Genomic DNA, 16,596 nt, shown 5'->3' on the forward strand with positions numbered 1-16,596 from the left:
TAAAAAGTTAAAAAAAAATAAAATAAAATAAGCTTTTTGTTCTAGCTGATCACATTTCTGTACCGGTCTTTCAAGCGACATGCTCAACAAGGCAGGGTTGGGGTGGGGGTTGAGAGGAACAAGCGAACAACTCTCTTTTCTTACATAATGTTTGGCCATAAACTACACTAAATTTCACACAAATACTGTCTCTCTTAAATCTACTTTTGGCTTTTGCACTGAAGTATAGGGTAGGGCAGGAAAGAGTGGAGTGGATTAGGGTAATGTATGGTAGGGTAAAGTTATGTAGAACAGGTTAGGTTATAGTAGCTTAATGTTTCGCCATTATTTTCAAATGTAAGTTAGGGTAGCGCAGCTTACCTTACATTCAATATTTAGCCACTATTTTCAAATGTAGAGACTAGCTTGATTACATTAGCTCACCGCATCACGCCATGACACTTTATTTAATAGTTAAGCAACAAGAAATCCCCACCACAACCCTGGTTCAACTATTTTAAAACTCAAATTCTAGCTTAAATTAACATTTGCATCTCCAGTTGGTTTGACTCCACTCGAACAAATAACATTGGTTCAGGTAAATATGGCCCTTGTAACTAAGTAAACAAAGTTTATTTTAGTAATTCCCTGTCGAGTTTGCACAATGTTACAATCACCAATTGGCAATGCTAATCTAAATTTGACCACTTTTCTATGTTAACTATACACATCAAGTAATTACATAATGGTGGTAATGAATAAAGTTATTGGTTGACTCATTGTTGAAAGCATGATAGCATTCCGTGTTCTGTTTTCAATCAACAATACATCAGCAAGCAATACTTTTTATTGAAAAATCTGGGTAAAATTTGCAGAACGTGCCAGCAAATTCAGTGCAAGGATAGGAGCAAGACTAGTTTATGATACACAGTTAACTGCTCCGGTTTATTTAATTTCACGTTTAATCCTACAGTATTTAATATACAAAGGCATCTTCAACTCCAATAAAGCAAACTTATAAAGATTCAAAACTCTTTTAACAGGTCTGTTTAATGAACAAATCGAACTGTGTATGCTATAAAATATAATTGAGCCCAAAAGAATGGTATGTAGTAGAGTAGAATCTCATAATCACCTTAAATGTAGCGTAAATTAAGCTGCTGTTCCCACCTGTACTAGGTGTCCACCGAAAACTAAATTTCCTCAATTCACATACTAAATTAATAAAATAAATAATATAATAAAGTAATGCAAATTTAATACTTTGATCGTTATATTGTTGTTCATGACAGATTATTAGTACAAATGTCATTCTTTCTCGCTTTAGGGATGATTATATTGACCACGATAACAATTAACTTGCAGCTGGATACCCTCCAAAACCCTCATCACGGATTAATCTCCCGTTTTCGACAATTTATCCTAATCCGATGATTTGTCCAAGCAATCTTTAGATCAGTGTTGGCGCAAAACAATATCCTCACTTCTATGATATTGTTTAAACTTCAGTTTTATCCCTACCTACAGAGAAATCCGCGGTTGGTGCAACTGAGCATTAATGTATTATTTTTTTACAGTTAAGTATATTTGTAAAGTTCAATGTGAAAATTTTGAAGTAATTTACCATAGCTGTACATCTACTTTGATAAAGTTTCATTTCATTTCGTTTATTTAGTTACTTACGTACTTTTCGAGAAAATGGTACCTTCTTTCTCCTCACTTGTATGTGGTACATATTTTCAATATCCACTTTTTAAAAATACAATCACTTGTATCTAGATTTTTTTCCTTTAAGACGTAACGATCGGAACTTCAATTAATGTTGCTATTTGATCCTCATTTCAAAGATCATACAACTTATTATACTAACAAGTTATCTGTGTTTATTGAGCAGGTTGTACGATTTGCTCACTTACACAACCTTAGCTCGAAATTCCTATTCTTTTAAAATTTTAAACTTTGGTTCCGTAGAAAATACCAAAGCTACTATCGCAATGGTTATTTAAGAGAAGTACATCCTGGAAAGATTTGAAAACTTCTTTACTCAAGTAACAAATTATTTAAGAATGTTTGTTAGTTATATAATTCCAACCCCCCCCCCCCCATACTACCCTAAGCTCAGACGAAAGCAAAAGCAGCAGCTTTAGTTACTGAAAATTAATCAGCTTTCAAAATGTAATGATACTTCAAGAAATACGAATTCTTAGTACTCAAAGGTATATTTCGTATGTTTCATAACTAAATAGCTAAGTTAAATAAGCCACCTTCATGCAGAGGGTCATATGTTCGATCTCAGATCAAGTAACCGTACGGGGACATCCATGATCTTTTTCGATATTCTCCAGTTTGTTCCAGTATTTTCATGCAACCAATTAACCAATTATCTTATCACACGTCATTTAAATTTATTATCAGTCCCTTCAGTCTCCACAGCGACACGACTTCCTTACATAGTCATTACATCGAAAACTTATACCCAGTGTAAAAACTGTACTCTTCGCAAGAAAATGATATTAAAAGATGTAGGAAGTTACTAATGCACTTGCTTACATACTAGGAAGGGAAATTCCTATCAACGCTAAAAGTCGATGCCAATATTTTGTAAGATTCTTGGAATTGCTGATAAGTTTTTGAGGATTATTCTTTTGTTCTTACTATTATTATTTTATTAAATTGTCTAAAAAGTATTGAGCCTTTGGAGATCAGAATTGAGAAAACATTTATTATTATTTCAAAATATCATGAAACCACATATCCACCATTTTGTTCGATGACCTTCTATCATTTTTCTGGTAATACAATAATCCCGTCACTTTAGAACTCCTGTAGTTTCTGTTTAAAAAAAAAAACACATGGGGTTTTACAGACCTATTTTGAAACTAACTTAACACTATCCAGGAAGTTATGCAGAGACTGAATCTGATGGTGCCAGATTAGAGCTATACGGTGGATTCATTAAAACCTGAAACGGTTATAGGTTTCATTGATGGAAAAACGTCCTGTACTGGTCAATCGCAAGGGTATGCTCATCCATTCACGCACTGCAAAAATGATCTCGCCAAGATGCAGAATTTGGGTTAAAGAAACTTCTACTACCCACACTGTACTCACCGGACTTCACATCAACCATCTTGAGGAAAGACACTGCATGATGCTGAAGATGTGCGGAATACTGTATTTGAGTTTAAACTACAATTCGCGAGTTCTATCGGCACAGTATTCAGTACCTGGCTGAAAAGTGGTGGAGGATTATGGGATACCCAACATAAGTAACTGTTCTAAGGGAAGCCGTTAAGAGACATCAAGTGTATAAATCTTCTAGTTAGACAGTGAGGCTCCTTTGTGGTTGAATTCTCGCCTTTCATACAGGAAAATAATTTCACAAAAGAATAACACGAATGAAAAGTAGCAGTAATGCTATCAAGAATTCTTGATTCCCTTAAAGATGTAGACTAACTTTCACATTGCTAGTTTCACGGAAATACGGTAATAGCCCTGGATATAAATTATTACAATCTGCATAAATGAAGATAAACATAGTAGTTCAGAAAATTATATTTCTTTCCTTTTAATATCATACAACTCTTAATACAATCAATAATATTTTACAATTCAACTTAGCAAAATATTACAGAATACATTCTGTTTTTCAGCAAAATGTTCGTAATTTGAAAATCTTGCATTCAATTACTTATTAGGATAACCAAATTTTGAAGCAGAGATTACTTTACTATGAATATTACGCACATACATACATACATACATGATATAGTGGTATTCAAATATTCTCCCTTAAATTTTGACACAAAAGCCACCTAAATATACTTTGAAAAAAGATGAGAGAGTTTATGCATTTACTCCACGTACTAGAGCGACTGTTTAATAACTGATACGGAGTAGAACTATAGTGAGGATCATGCTTAGGAACTACAGGCTCTATCTGAGCTTGGTAACATCAGAAAAATATAGAAAATAACAATCGTGCAAAAACATCTATAATGAGGAAGCTGAAAAATACTAATGCCCAAGTGTATGAGAACAATCTGATACAATGTTTGTTCCATTGGAGATTATTTTGTAAGTTCTCTTTACTGGTTACCGTATTGATATAAAAGTTTTTATGGCCTCTGGATATTATTCTGTGCAATGGCATATTGTTTTCATGTTTCTCATTGAAACTTAATATCTCAATCAGTTTTACCGTATATATTGAATGCACATATCTTTAAGAAAGCAAGGGTCTGAGCTCGCAATGCATCTTCTTAACAAAATGAAATTAATACACTGTTTTTGATAGGTCCTACTTATTTTGGTGTTTTATTCAATGTCTCATTCACTTTCAAAAACTCTTCCTAGAAAAAAAACATTTAGACCTGAAACTGTAGGGCGGTAAATCTGTTCGTTACTCATATTGCAATGAAAGCTGTACTTTAACAAATTAAATTCATGTAAACATCTGATATCTGCATAACGATAATTGCTAAAACGAATTAAATTTTACATATTTGTAGGTAATGACAGTAAATAATATATAAATATTTCTCAATAAATAATGGACTAATTACGCAGGAGGAGTTATTGGAGTACTGAAACTACTTTTAACAGGAAGTTACGACAATTACTTAATTTCTAGTTAATGAATGGAACCATTCTTATAGACTGAAATTCAAGGTAGCATCGTAGCATCCACTTAACAATATAAAATCCCACGGAGAGTTTGTAAACAAGGACAAATCCCGAACAGTTAAACGTGTCCTATAACAAATCAATTTATTCTGAAAAAGCCTTACTTCTAAATGCGCCCAAAATATACCACAAATTGCATATGCTCCATAACCACCAAACACAACTTGCACTCTAGAAACATATAGCCACTAAAGTAATTCTATTATACCCGGCCACAGTTACTTGTACCACAACACAGTATACAATGTCATTCCTCATTTTCACAGTTAGAAAGAGGCGATATAACAGTGCCAGTGAGTATTAATGTATTTATTCCACAGGATATACTGTATAAAAAATAACTGCATACATCCCTTTCAATCACAATCTTCAATCTTCGTACTGAAGCCCATTTATATAATAATATTTCCAACTGAGCGGCGAACATTCACGGCTACATGGTTACCGTACACGCCTTTGGCATGGTAGACCCGGATTCGATTCCTGGTGGGAGCTAATCTGATTTGGATATGTATCACAAGTAGTGGCACAATCTAAACAGTCAGAACGAGGAGTTACCGACGCTGGACAATGCTATGCAGGTAGTGGTGTTGACTGGTGTATCTAGTTTTATGCTAAATGCAGTAAGTACCGTGTGGTGCATGACGAGAGAGTTGCTCAACAAACAAGTTTACGCCACGTAGTCTGCACAATATTGGGCATTTTCTTTACGGAGGTGTCAGTCGGAGAACAATATACAACGTTTTTGCGATATACAAAAAGAACGTTTGTCTCTGAAAGTAAAAAGAAACTGGGAAGAACCTCATTTTGAACCAGCAAAATTAGAATTAGTCAAAAATTAGAGAAAGTGACAGAAAATCGGAGAGGATTCAGTGCTGGGATCCAAATTCGGGTTATCGAAGCACACAGTCTGCCGCGTTTTGAAGAAACTTGGCCTGAAGAGATATACCGTCAAACTACTGCAAGAAATTCGCCCAAGAACGATGAAGGGTGATATTGTCATCACTATGGATGTAGAAAAGTACTTTTCGTTTACTAACAGTAATGATGTCACAAACCAGGGTTTTTACGTTGAGGACAAGTCAACAACACCCATGAGTGTAAAGTAAATTCAGAAATCGAAATTTGAGCCAGAGATCTTAACATGGTGTCAGATTTCCGTAATAGGTATCTCCAGCATTTTCCCGTAAACGGAAAAACTATGAACACGAACACGTATATTCAAAATATCTACCAAAACTGCATTTGTTCATCGACAGACATCGTCGTCAGGATAAAATCGTATTTTGGCCGGATCTTGCATCTTCCCATCCAATGTACTTCAAGTTCATTCAACTGAAAGGGTATGGGCAATATTATCGCGATTGGTGTAGCGTTGGGAGACGTAATTCTATTCCGTTTGTATATTAAAGTGCATGTTGCAACAAATAAGCCATAATGTCTTTCTTTCCCCTCTTTGCAATAAAGGGTTGCAATTTGTGCCGTTATTTCTGATACATACCTTAGCCTCGGGGCTGAACGGGACGAAAATCTCCGTCAGCCAAACTTCCAACTGTGTCAGATTTTCTTTTTATATGTATAGATTCTACAATACAAACACTGGATTGAAGACCATATAAGCAATGGCACTCTTTATGGCAGTCTATTTCAGAGGCTCCTGCAAACATTTACACTATTATTAAACCATTTATGCACTAAAGTATTCCTGAAACAAACTTCATAGTGTGTATTTGTATATAATCCAACAAACTTTGAGTCAGAAATATTACTGTATAAATGCGCAAAACAAAACACAGTATACTTTAAAAAAATGTAAAATATAACAACAATAATTATTTTTTAAAAAACTTTCATTTACTTAATATTTTAGAATCTTATTTAAAATTTGCATTTCAGAGTAACTACAGATAAAATTTTAATAATTAGTTGTAGACTCAGAACGCATTACTCTGCTTGTATTAACTCTTATAACACACAATTACAAATATACAATTCATGGAAAAATACTTTTAAAAAAATAGTAGTAATATGTATTTTCTTTCACTATTTATTGTTGCAATTTAGTAAAACGAGATTTTAAAAACAAAATATTAAAAAAAATCAATCTATAAAGAAAGGAAGAAATCAAGAACGTTTAAATTATTCAACAGGTAGTGATGAATGTTCAACATTTATTTTCAAACAAGCAATATATCTGCGAACGATTCTATAACTATAAGGACATAATACTGAACAAATTACGATAAGCTGGATCTGTGTGAATAACTGAGTACGACAGGGTGCTGGATAAAATATACATATTTTGTCCTCAAACTACAATTTTGTGGTAAGTATTTAATTATACATATCCCAATAACTTGGGAGTGGAAGTAAGACAGAATTTCTGTAGTAGCAGGTAACTAATTATCTACTACAGTGAAAATCTACAATATACTGGGAAAAGCAAGTGACCATAAGTAGTGATAAAATATCCGTAATATTCTTAAATTTCCACTGCTGAGGAGAGAAAAAACAATGTAAAATGAAATCTGTAAGTTTTACGTCCCACGGTTATCTGGCTAGGCTAAAGGAGACGGTGATAATGAGAAATGAATGAAATGGTGGAATGAAGGTGGGAGGAAACAGGAGAACCTCAAGAAAACCCACGCACACGGTGTTTGTCCACTACAAGGCTCATTGGCGCGAGGTGGGATAGAACCAAGGACCCCATGCACTAGAGGTGAACGTTCTACCATTGAGGCATCGCGGTCCCGAAAAAGAACAATGTGAAAAAGAAGACTTAAACCAATGTGTGCCCCCGAAGATGAGTGCCCGATTGTAACACTTGAAATATTGAAAGAAAATTTGTCCAAGGAACATTAGTAGATCAGTAACTTGAAATATTATAATGTATTCCACAAGCTCAATATGTAATTAGCGTACTTTAAGGGCTGGAGTACAGTAAGGAGCAGTATTTTAAATGCATCTCTCAAAGTACCGACGTATCCATTAAACTTCAATTAATCAATCGAACAAAAGAAGGATAAGTTATCTTTTAACTTCGTTTACGTAGGTTTTACAGTTGATATCCTCCACAGTTCATGTAAAAACTCTATGAAGGACTAACACATTTCTTCCACTGAAAAACTTCATTGTATAAATGAAAAGTCCACTGAACAAATTTTCTTTCAATTAATCACCGTTATTCTGTTCGAAACACGAGATTGGGCTCAACCAAGGCTGTATAATAGAGTTTGGTTATTTATTTTGCTTATCATTATTGTTTCAAATTAGATTTACAGTACATAAAATTTTTAAAATGATAATAATAATAAAAATATTTACGTATTTTAAGTTACGCACTTCAACAAGGTTAATTAAATCTACAATAAAAGTTAACATTCTTTTACGTATTCAAACCTTTTGTCTTTTAATTTAAAATTAAAATATGAGAAAATTAAAATGCACGTTTAGTTTCGTAATGTATGTAAATTATTTGCAGTAACGATAAATAATTTATTTATATTTTAGAAACAACCTCTTTTCTTATATTTCTCTAGTATATTTTACGAACATAGGAGGAAAATATTTTAGAAATAACTAAGCTTATGTTGTATCACAGTAACACGTATATAGTTGCTAGCACAATAATCTGAAGAAATTAAGTAGGCAAAATGAACATAAAATTATAGTACCACATAATAACAAGTTTTAAATACCATTGGCATGAAAGTGTTTATCGCATAGCCACAATACGATTAAGTTCCGCCTTAAAATGGATTCTGCTTCTTACTGTATTTAGTGGTCACGTTACTAAACGGTTTATGCTACCTTTAAATTTTTCGGACAGATACAACTTGGTTTCTCTGTCACGAAAATGAATTTCATGAATATAGATAATATTGGTGTGTGTGCAAAATAACAATAACATCGGAAGAGAAAGCAAAAATGTTTGTGAATTTATTTTCTAAACGCAGAAATATTAATCATGAGTTAAATCAATGATTAAAACAGAACAGAAAAATTTCAAAATTTTTAAGCTATCATCATTGGTGAATTGATTCAATATCGATTGTATGTCGCTCACTGCTACTAATATACGAACTATACACTCTAAGAACAGTATTGTAATTAGAAGCTATAGTAGCAACAGTATTGTAACAGTAAGTCTACTTATTGTTTTTGAAAGTAATCAAGGGTTTTCGTAAATCATGTAAGGGAAAGAATGAGGATGTTATCTTGCGCACACTTCAATACCTGAGGTAGGGGATAGTCCATTTCTTGAAATGTATACGGATGATTTGTTTATCTGTACATGAATGCTAAAGCGAGTTTTTAATTCATCAATATATCAGTATCAGTGGTATACACAAGTGTCAATACTGTGGTTCCATAGAGTTGTTTTATCTTACGGAAATATCAGAGAACCGAACCATTAGTGATATGAAACTAAACGAATACCGTGTATTCCTGTATCCAATATGAACAGATGCATCCCATTGGGTATATTTTCAGAATTTAGTATAAAACTATACTGAAAATCAGAACAGATCTCTTTTAATCTTTACTGCAAACATCCACCGATTCTGCGAACGTTTAACGCGTCAAGCGGTACGCGAGAAAAAGAGTAAAGTTAGTATTTATAGAAACTGATAATTCTGTTCAATAAAGAAACACTCCACATTGTATGTTGCTAAAGCAAGAAAAACCCATATTTTTGAGCATGAAATTGCGAAAGAAGAGAAACTCGTCTTGGACTCAGAAATACACGATAATTACCTTGAAAGGACATTTAAGCAGCAGGATCGTGTATCTCTTATTTGTGTATCCTGGAAAAATAATATGTTTGATTTCATTACTTTTATATGAGAAATAGAAGGTGACCAAACCACGAATCCTGCATCAAAGCTACTGAGCTGAATCTTTCATAACTCAATATTGGTATATACAGCCATGACAAAAATTTAGAAAACCAATTATATTTCAGAAGCTCTACACCCTTATAACTACACAGCTCTGCAGCAAATTAAAGTTATCTTCTGTAACACAAATTTACTTTCTGAGAACAAAAAGCTTTTAAAAATAAATGAATTTTCTTTAAAATAAAACTGAATATGAAAATACTTTGTGTTCATCTATATAATTTCTTTAAAAAGAATCAAGTACAATATACAAAACACTAGTATTAGGTGTTCAATTTTTTAAATAATAAAAACAGTGTCTGAACTGAGAATTATTTAATTCATTAATAAGTTCACACACAAATAGATAAAATCGTGGCTCTATCTCGGCTTAAAACATAGTTACACTTTGAAACTAGTCTCGAAACTCTCTTGCATCAATTTTTAGGTATTCACTTACTGTTTGAAAAAACGAGTAGCTACAACTTAAGGATTCGAATCATTGCAGCTCTATCGGTGTTAAAATGCATATCTTCAAAAACGCGAATGTTATGCTAAGCAACATGTGATTTCCTCTTTAAATATTCAAATGTTTTGTACTAATACAATTATTTTAAACTTCTTTTATAAAATCTTTTGTATGCTCTACATTAGCAAATTACAGTATTTCAATTTATAGAATAGTATTTCAATTTATATATAAAGCTTTACTAAAAGTTTAAATGCACACAAATAAAATGGTTTCAATACATAAAAATATATAGTAAATGGGTACATTTTTATATATTTATATAAAAAGGTAACTCTTATATAAACTTATACATAAACTTTCTTTTAAATGTAGATTCACTCTTGCTCATCTTTTATTCTTGGTTAAATGCAAAGTTAGAACTTCCAAACAATGTAATACAACACTCGTAGTTGATACTTTCATTATCTTATCTCTTTATATAAAAACTTTCTCTTTTAATGTATAACTGCAACATTCTTGTGTTCGGCACTCTCGAACACAGTACTTTTATCACCTCTTATTAGAACAGTATATGTACATATATATTTCACAATTTACCAAACATTTACAATCTTAGAATGATATGAACAAATGCACTTTCTTAGTACTGTTAGTTTTAAAAGTACTCTAAACATCAATAAAATCAAAGATACTTACTTTTGCTCCTCCAAATTCTTCTAAATCGTCTTAAAAAACAGTCGAATTTTCGCTGACAACTGTCGGCATTGTCAGACTTTAGTAAGGAATGGTATTTGGTAAGGATAGGAATGTTTAAACTCCTTATGTAAATTAATTTTCAAATATCTTATCTCTAGCAAATGATGTTCCGTACAGAGGTCTTGACAATGATAGCAGCTGGCAGCCGACGATCAATACTATTTTTTAAATGATTTAGAATTTGGAGGAACGAAAATGAGTATCCGAGTTTACTGATAAGATTGCTCAAGAGATTTACATTACAATGGATACTCGAAAACATATTGCTATCAAATATTTAAATAAAGTTGCCGTAAGCCCAATAACTAGTATACCTGGTTCGAAAGGATGTTACAAAAAATTTTGCTCGTATATTCAAGTTAAGATTAAAATACCAGATGTTCGTTAAAACTAAAAGAGTATCATTATATGGACAGGTATCGCTTCATAAAAGTTTCACACAAAGACCCCTCTTGATTCCCTATGAATGATAACTGTATTCCAGCTTGTTTCAAAGTATCAAATCACACAGAATAATTAAAAAGAGAAACTAAGAAACGGAATACATGTAACAGAACGCATGTACTACATATAACGCACAGGATCGTTTACCGTAAGATCAACATTACCTTTTAAAGTGTCAAATACCTCTCCACAATACTATACGCTCCAACTCGTACACACAGTTCCAACTAAGTAACTTATATATCAGCTGTAGGAGTAATGCTTCCCTTTTTCTCCCTTTCGTTAGATTTTGGTTTTGATCTTTAATAGCTTGAAAATATTCAAAAGTACACCCAACACATATACATGAAAACTTAATTGCCATTTACTCCCAAACAGAAATAATTTAAATCTATGTAAAAGCTTCCCTTTAGTACTTTTGGAATTGAAATACTACAGTAGGTATGGAAGGAAAACGGACGGTCTTATATTTCTAATTCTCATGTATTGATGAACACGACGCTAGTTTGAAGGTTTAGAACACCTGAACAGCAAATGCCACGTCGAAATCCTTCTTGCATTAACGTAATACACTAATTTATGATGTGCACATATCTCTTACTACTTCTAATGTACATTCGTATTAAATTGTGCTATCAGTGCATAGATTCAGTGTAGTATATCGCAAAGTATACAACATGAAACAAAAAAACGTGACAGCAACAACTATAATCGTCAATTACACCCCCTGTCGAACTGCAAAATTCAATTTTTCACTGAAATCGGAATTTACATTTATTGAATAGTGTTTGCTTGAAGCAAATTTATTAACAGGGTTCTCACTTCAAAAACAGACCCTGGAATTTTGTTCGCATATTTTGATGTAAATCGTTTTTATATATAAATTAAAGAATTATCCACCGTATGTTAAAGTCTCTTTGGAAAGTGTTCTTTCGTTGTGTTTGACAGTGGTTTCTAAACAGAAATACAAGAAATATTAACGTAACATCCACTAACATACTGCATGCTGTATTTTCAGCGTGCAGGTTGTCTGAGACTAATACACAATGGAAACAACTATGCTGCAATTTTTTATAATGACCATAGCGGAACTACGTGTGCCGATTATTACGCAAAGTGAAGCAATGTTAAAAATTTAGAGAAATAATTTGTTATAAATAAAGCAACCTATAAATCTTACACATACCAGCTTAATCTTCACGTTTGTTTTCATACTTCTTTTAAGTATACACTCTTCCCCGTGAAAAACCTTTAAATGATTCAACATTAAATTAACGATTCCTTCAATAGAACAAAATTCATTTTCGAAAAAGAATTACCTACGAAAAATTATTTGAACGTATAATACAAATACATCTTGTTCCCAAATAAATGTTTTATAAACCTGCACACAAACGCAAAAGCAAGCACGTTTTTTATCTATATAAGTTAACGTTTAACATCGATACCATCGAATATGCGAAGAATTCTTCGAAGCTTAACCCAGAAGCATCTCTTTAATTCCGTAACATCTAAGGACATCATGGTCGCATAAATACCGAACCATGCAAAATCAACAATAAAATTAACACTCCACGTTACTTTTTGACAGAATTCTATCGAACTTTTTTTTTCTTTGATATGTCCCCCCCCCCTCATGTTATTAAAAGATTCGAGATCTACACTCTTGATTTATTTTACACCTACCTCCTATAAATGAACCTTGTGAAATATAATTTCTCTTCATTTAATATCTATACATAACATTAAAAAGTCACAACCATCAAAATAATAAAGATGTTTTAGTACAGCGAGCGTTACTTTACTATAGTGTTCAGTGCGTTATACGTAGGCATTAACAGGCTGCAAGCAACTGTATAATGTTACTCCGAACATCCTTCAAAACAAATTTAAAAATCACACTTAAAACGTACACATCACAGACGGTTTATTTTGATATTTAATAGGAGAAATTCTATGTTCATTAAAATAATTTTCTACTTTGAAATTTAATTAATTTCATTTGACGTTTTAAACAGATCCACAATAACAACAATATAAATGCAGTTACACACATTTACTCTATGTGTGAATTTTACAAAGAATCTTTTTATTATGAGTTCATCAGATCTAATCCAGTAATATTACATATTCTCACACATATGTAGTTAAATTCAGATCATTTTCTAACATAGAAAACAATATATAGTTTTACTTAAATTATACACATTTATATAGCATGAATTATCTGATTTTTATATATATATATATATATATATATGTGTATTCTATCTAAGCAACAATATCACTAACAATCATTATTTACGTGCTTAATAACTACACCATAATGTCATGTACATTGATAAAATTCACTTCGCCCCCCCCCCCTTAATCTTACAGAGAGGAAAAGCAACATAAAACAAAAAGCCACACATGAAGGTACTCGTACTATATTTTGCTCAAGAATAACTGATAATATAGTATGGCTTCCACACAGTAGAGAACACAGAATCAACCGTAAAAGATATATATATTATACATTACTCTTTCTACTCACTGCAAACTGTGTTTAATGACAGGTCTGAATCAAAGGGTGTTACATCATAATACACACTTGCAAATGAAGAACGTAGCGAAGGAGTAACTTCTTCTACTGTTGCCAAAGGAGCTCGCAAATTAGATTCCTCGTCAACTATTTCCGAGATCTCACTGGAATAAATAAAAATATTATCATTGACTTGTTTGCTTGTTTTTACAAAATATACATTTCAATTGAATTAATAAAAAATAGTTCACAATACACACACACACATATATATATATATATATATATATACACACCCTGTTTCAAAAAGAATATACGTATTTCGAATGCATATATTTATTAAACTTTAAGACATATGAATATGAAATTTTACACACATATTTACGAACCTCTCAAATTCAAATTACAGTTCAAATTACAAATGTTCAATATGTCCTCCATCAGCGACACGAACAATATCACATCCATACTCAAATTCCTCCCATAATCGGCAAGCATCCTGCGTCACTGATGTTATGGCAGTACGGATCCGGTTCTTCAACTCTTCCAGGTTCTGTGGGAGTGGTGGTACATAAACGTTGTCTTTAACGAAACCCCACAGGAAGAAGTTACAGGGTGTTAAATGCGGTGACCGTGGAGGCCAGCTAAGACATGCTAAGTCGCCAGCTCCTTGACGACCAATCCAACGGTTCGGTAGAATTTCATTCAGATATTCACGCACTTGGCGACTCCAGTGAGAGGGGGGGAAGGGGTGTCTTGTTGAAAAATGAAGTTGTCTTAGTGCAGCCTCGGAAACAACCAATTTTGTAACATAGCGAGATACTGCTGGCTGTTACCCGTGTTTCCATTAAAGAAGCATGATCGGGATATCGCACAAAACACACTGACTTTGGGCGAATCTCGTACATGTTCAATGACTGCATGTGGGTTTTGTAGGCCCCAAATTCGAACATTTTGTTTGTTTACCTGACCATTAACACGGAAAGTCGCTTAATCACTGAACACGATGCGTTGTGTAAAACTGTTTTCATTGTCAATGGGATCCAGAATCTCGTTACAAAATGCCACACGTTTGCGTTTGTCATCAGGACGCAGTGCTTGTAACAGCTGTAACTTGTATGGCTTCATAACCAACCGACGTCTCAAAACACGCCAAATTGTTGTTGTCGGCACTTGTAACTCCCGACTGGCACGACGAGTTGATTTTGAAGGACTACGTTGGAAAGCAGTTTGAATTTGTGCAACATTTTCTTCAAGAACACGACGGCGGCCAGGACTCTTTCCTTTACTTACACATCCTGTATCTACAAACTGTCGATACCACCCATTCGGAGGATCAATTTGGTACCTCAACCTGAAACGTCTTTGCACTGTAATCACGGAATTGCACTTCGCAAACTCGAGAACACAAAATGATTTCTGCTGCGGAGTAGCCATTTTAAACATATGACGGTTACCAAGCAGAACAGAAGACAACTGACATCTAGCGGCTATTAATATAAACTAGACTATGTATTCGTTTCTCCAATAGCCGAGCCGAGGCGCAGCGATCGATAGTTTGGACAAAATAATTCTTCGTAATGCGTCCGTATATATATAAACGAAACAATATTGTATAACATTGTATACTGTTCATTATAGATTTGGAAATATTTAATATGTATTAATAAAAACAAAACTAATCAAAGCAACACATATATTAATAATACTTGTGAACAGTTTGAGAAATGTCACCATCAGACACGTCATGAAGATCCATTCACGAACAACAATTTAAATAGTGAAAGGAGATCACACTCACTTACCTAGCCCATCAGGCTTTTATCTTTTACATGTACAATAGGGTGTATCGAAAAAAACTTTTTTTCGAAATCCGGTTACGGCTAGTGGGAATTTTTGGCCAAATGGCATCAATAAAACGTGTAAAAAATCTCAACTCGATCAGACAACTCCTTCTGCTGCCGAGTAGAGCCCAAATATTAGAAAAATCAACAAAAGATTCACTTTTCAACTGATTTTCCAAAAAAATATTTTTTAAATATTTCCTATATTTTTCGGTCTTTTAAATTATTGAAATAGCATTGGAAAGGAGAAATAAATACACAAAACAAATTTATTACGGTTATTTCTGTACACCATAAGCATAAAATCCTAGTTAATTATTTGTAAAAATGCACTGATTTTCTGGCGTATCGTACAATTAAATTTTAATATAAAATTATTGAAATCTCTTGAATAACGAAGAAAACACTTTAGTGCTAAATTCTAAGAGCAGTAATAGTATAAATAATTGCTCCCAATACCGTATGCATCTGCTTATCACACTATATCACCTGCCGCCCACCTCTCCCCGAACGCCTCTTCTTTTGTACTTGCCCAGCTGAAAGGATATGTCTTATCAGTCGCCAGTAATCAACCAGCTGTGTCGAACGTGATTGTCGCTGCTTGAGTTATTTATTAGTGCTGTAGGAAATTTTAACTAAATAATTTGTTTTCGTGTGAAGTGCAGTATGCAGAAGTGAGAACAGTGTTTCAGTTGTGTTAAGTACTTTTTATTAGGAAGAGAGTGACAGATACGCTGCCGTTATGGCATCGACAAGTTTGTTACGGTCTGACTTTAGGAATATCATTATTGGCACACCCAAGGAATTGGGTAGAACCCAGCTACCAACCGTTGAAACGTATTAAGACAATACCTATTGGAGCGAGAAGAAAAAATGAGAATTTCGGGATCCCTGAAAGAGCCTTCAACAAAGGATTTATCTTCTATCGTCGCCAGGAAGAATGTGAAAAATTGAGATTACGCCTCAATCAGCGGCGAAGCAATTTTCAGTGCCAGAAGGATTGTTGCAATG

The 16,596-nt window shown here is 33.3% G+C and overlaps 1 protein-coding gene across 3 annotated transcripts in view; it reads right to left on the bottom strand.

Moving 5' to 3' along the window:
- Positions 1-9,864: 9,864 nt before the first annotated feature.
- LOC145664576 (uncharacterized) overlaps positions 9,865-16,596 on the bottom strand; it is a 46,587-nt gene continuing 39,855 nt past the window's right edge. For all 3 annotated transcript variants that reach the window (XM_081731357.1, XM_081731356.1, XM_081731355.1), the window contains exon 5: positions 9,865-13,905. The gene's annotated coding sequence lies outside the window, so the exon portion shown is untranslated. The remainder of the gene's footprint in view (positions 13,906-16,596) is intronic.

The sequence above is a fragment of the Thermobia domestica genome, chromosome 11 (genome assembly GCF_964235325.1).
Source record: "Thermobia domestica chromosome 11, izTheDome1.hap1.1, whole genome shotgun sequence".
NCBI lineage: Eukaryota > Metazoa > Arthropoda > Insecta > Zygentoma > Lepismatidae > Thermobia > Thermobia domestica.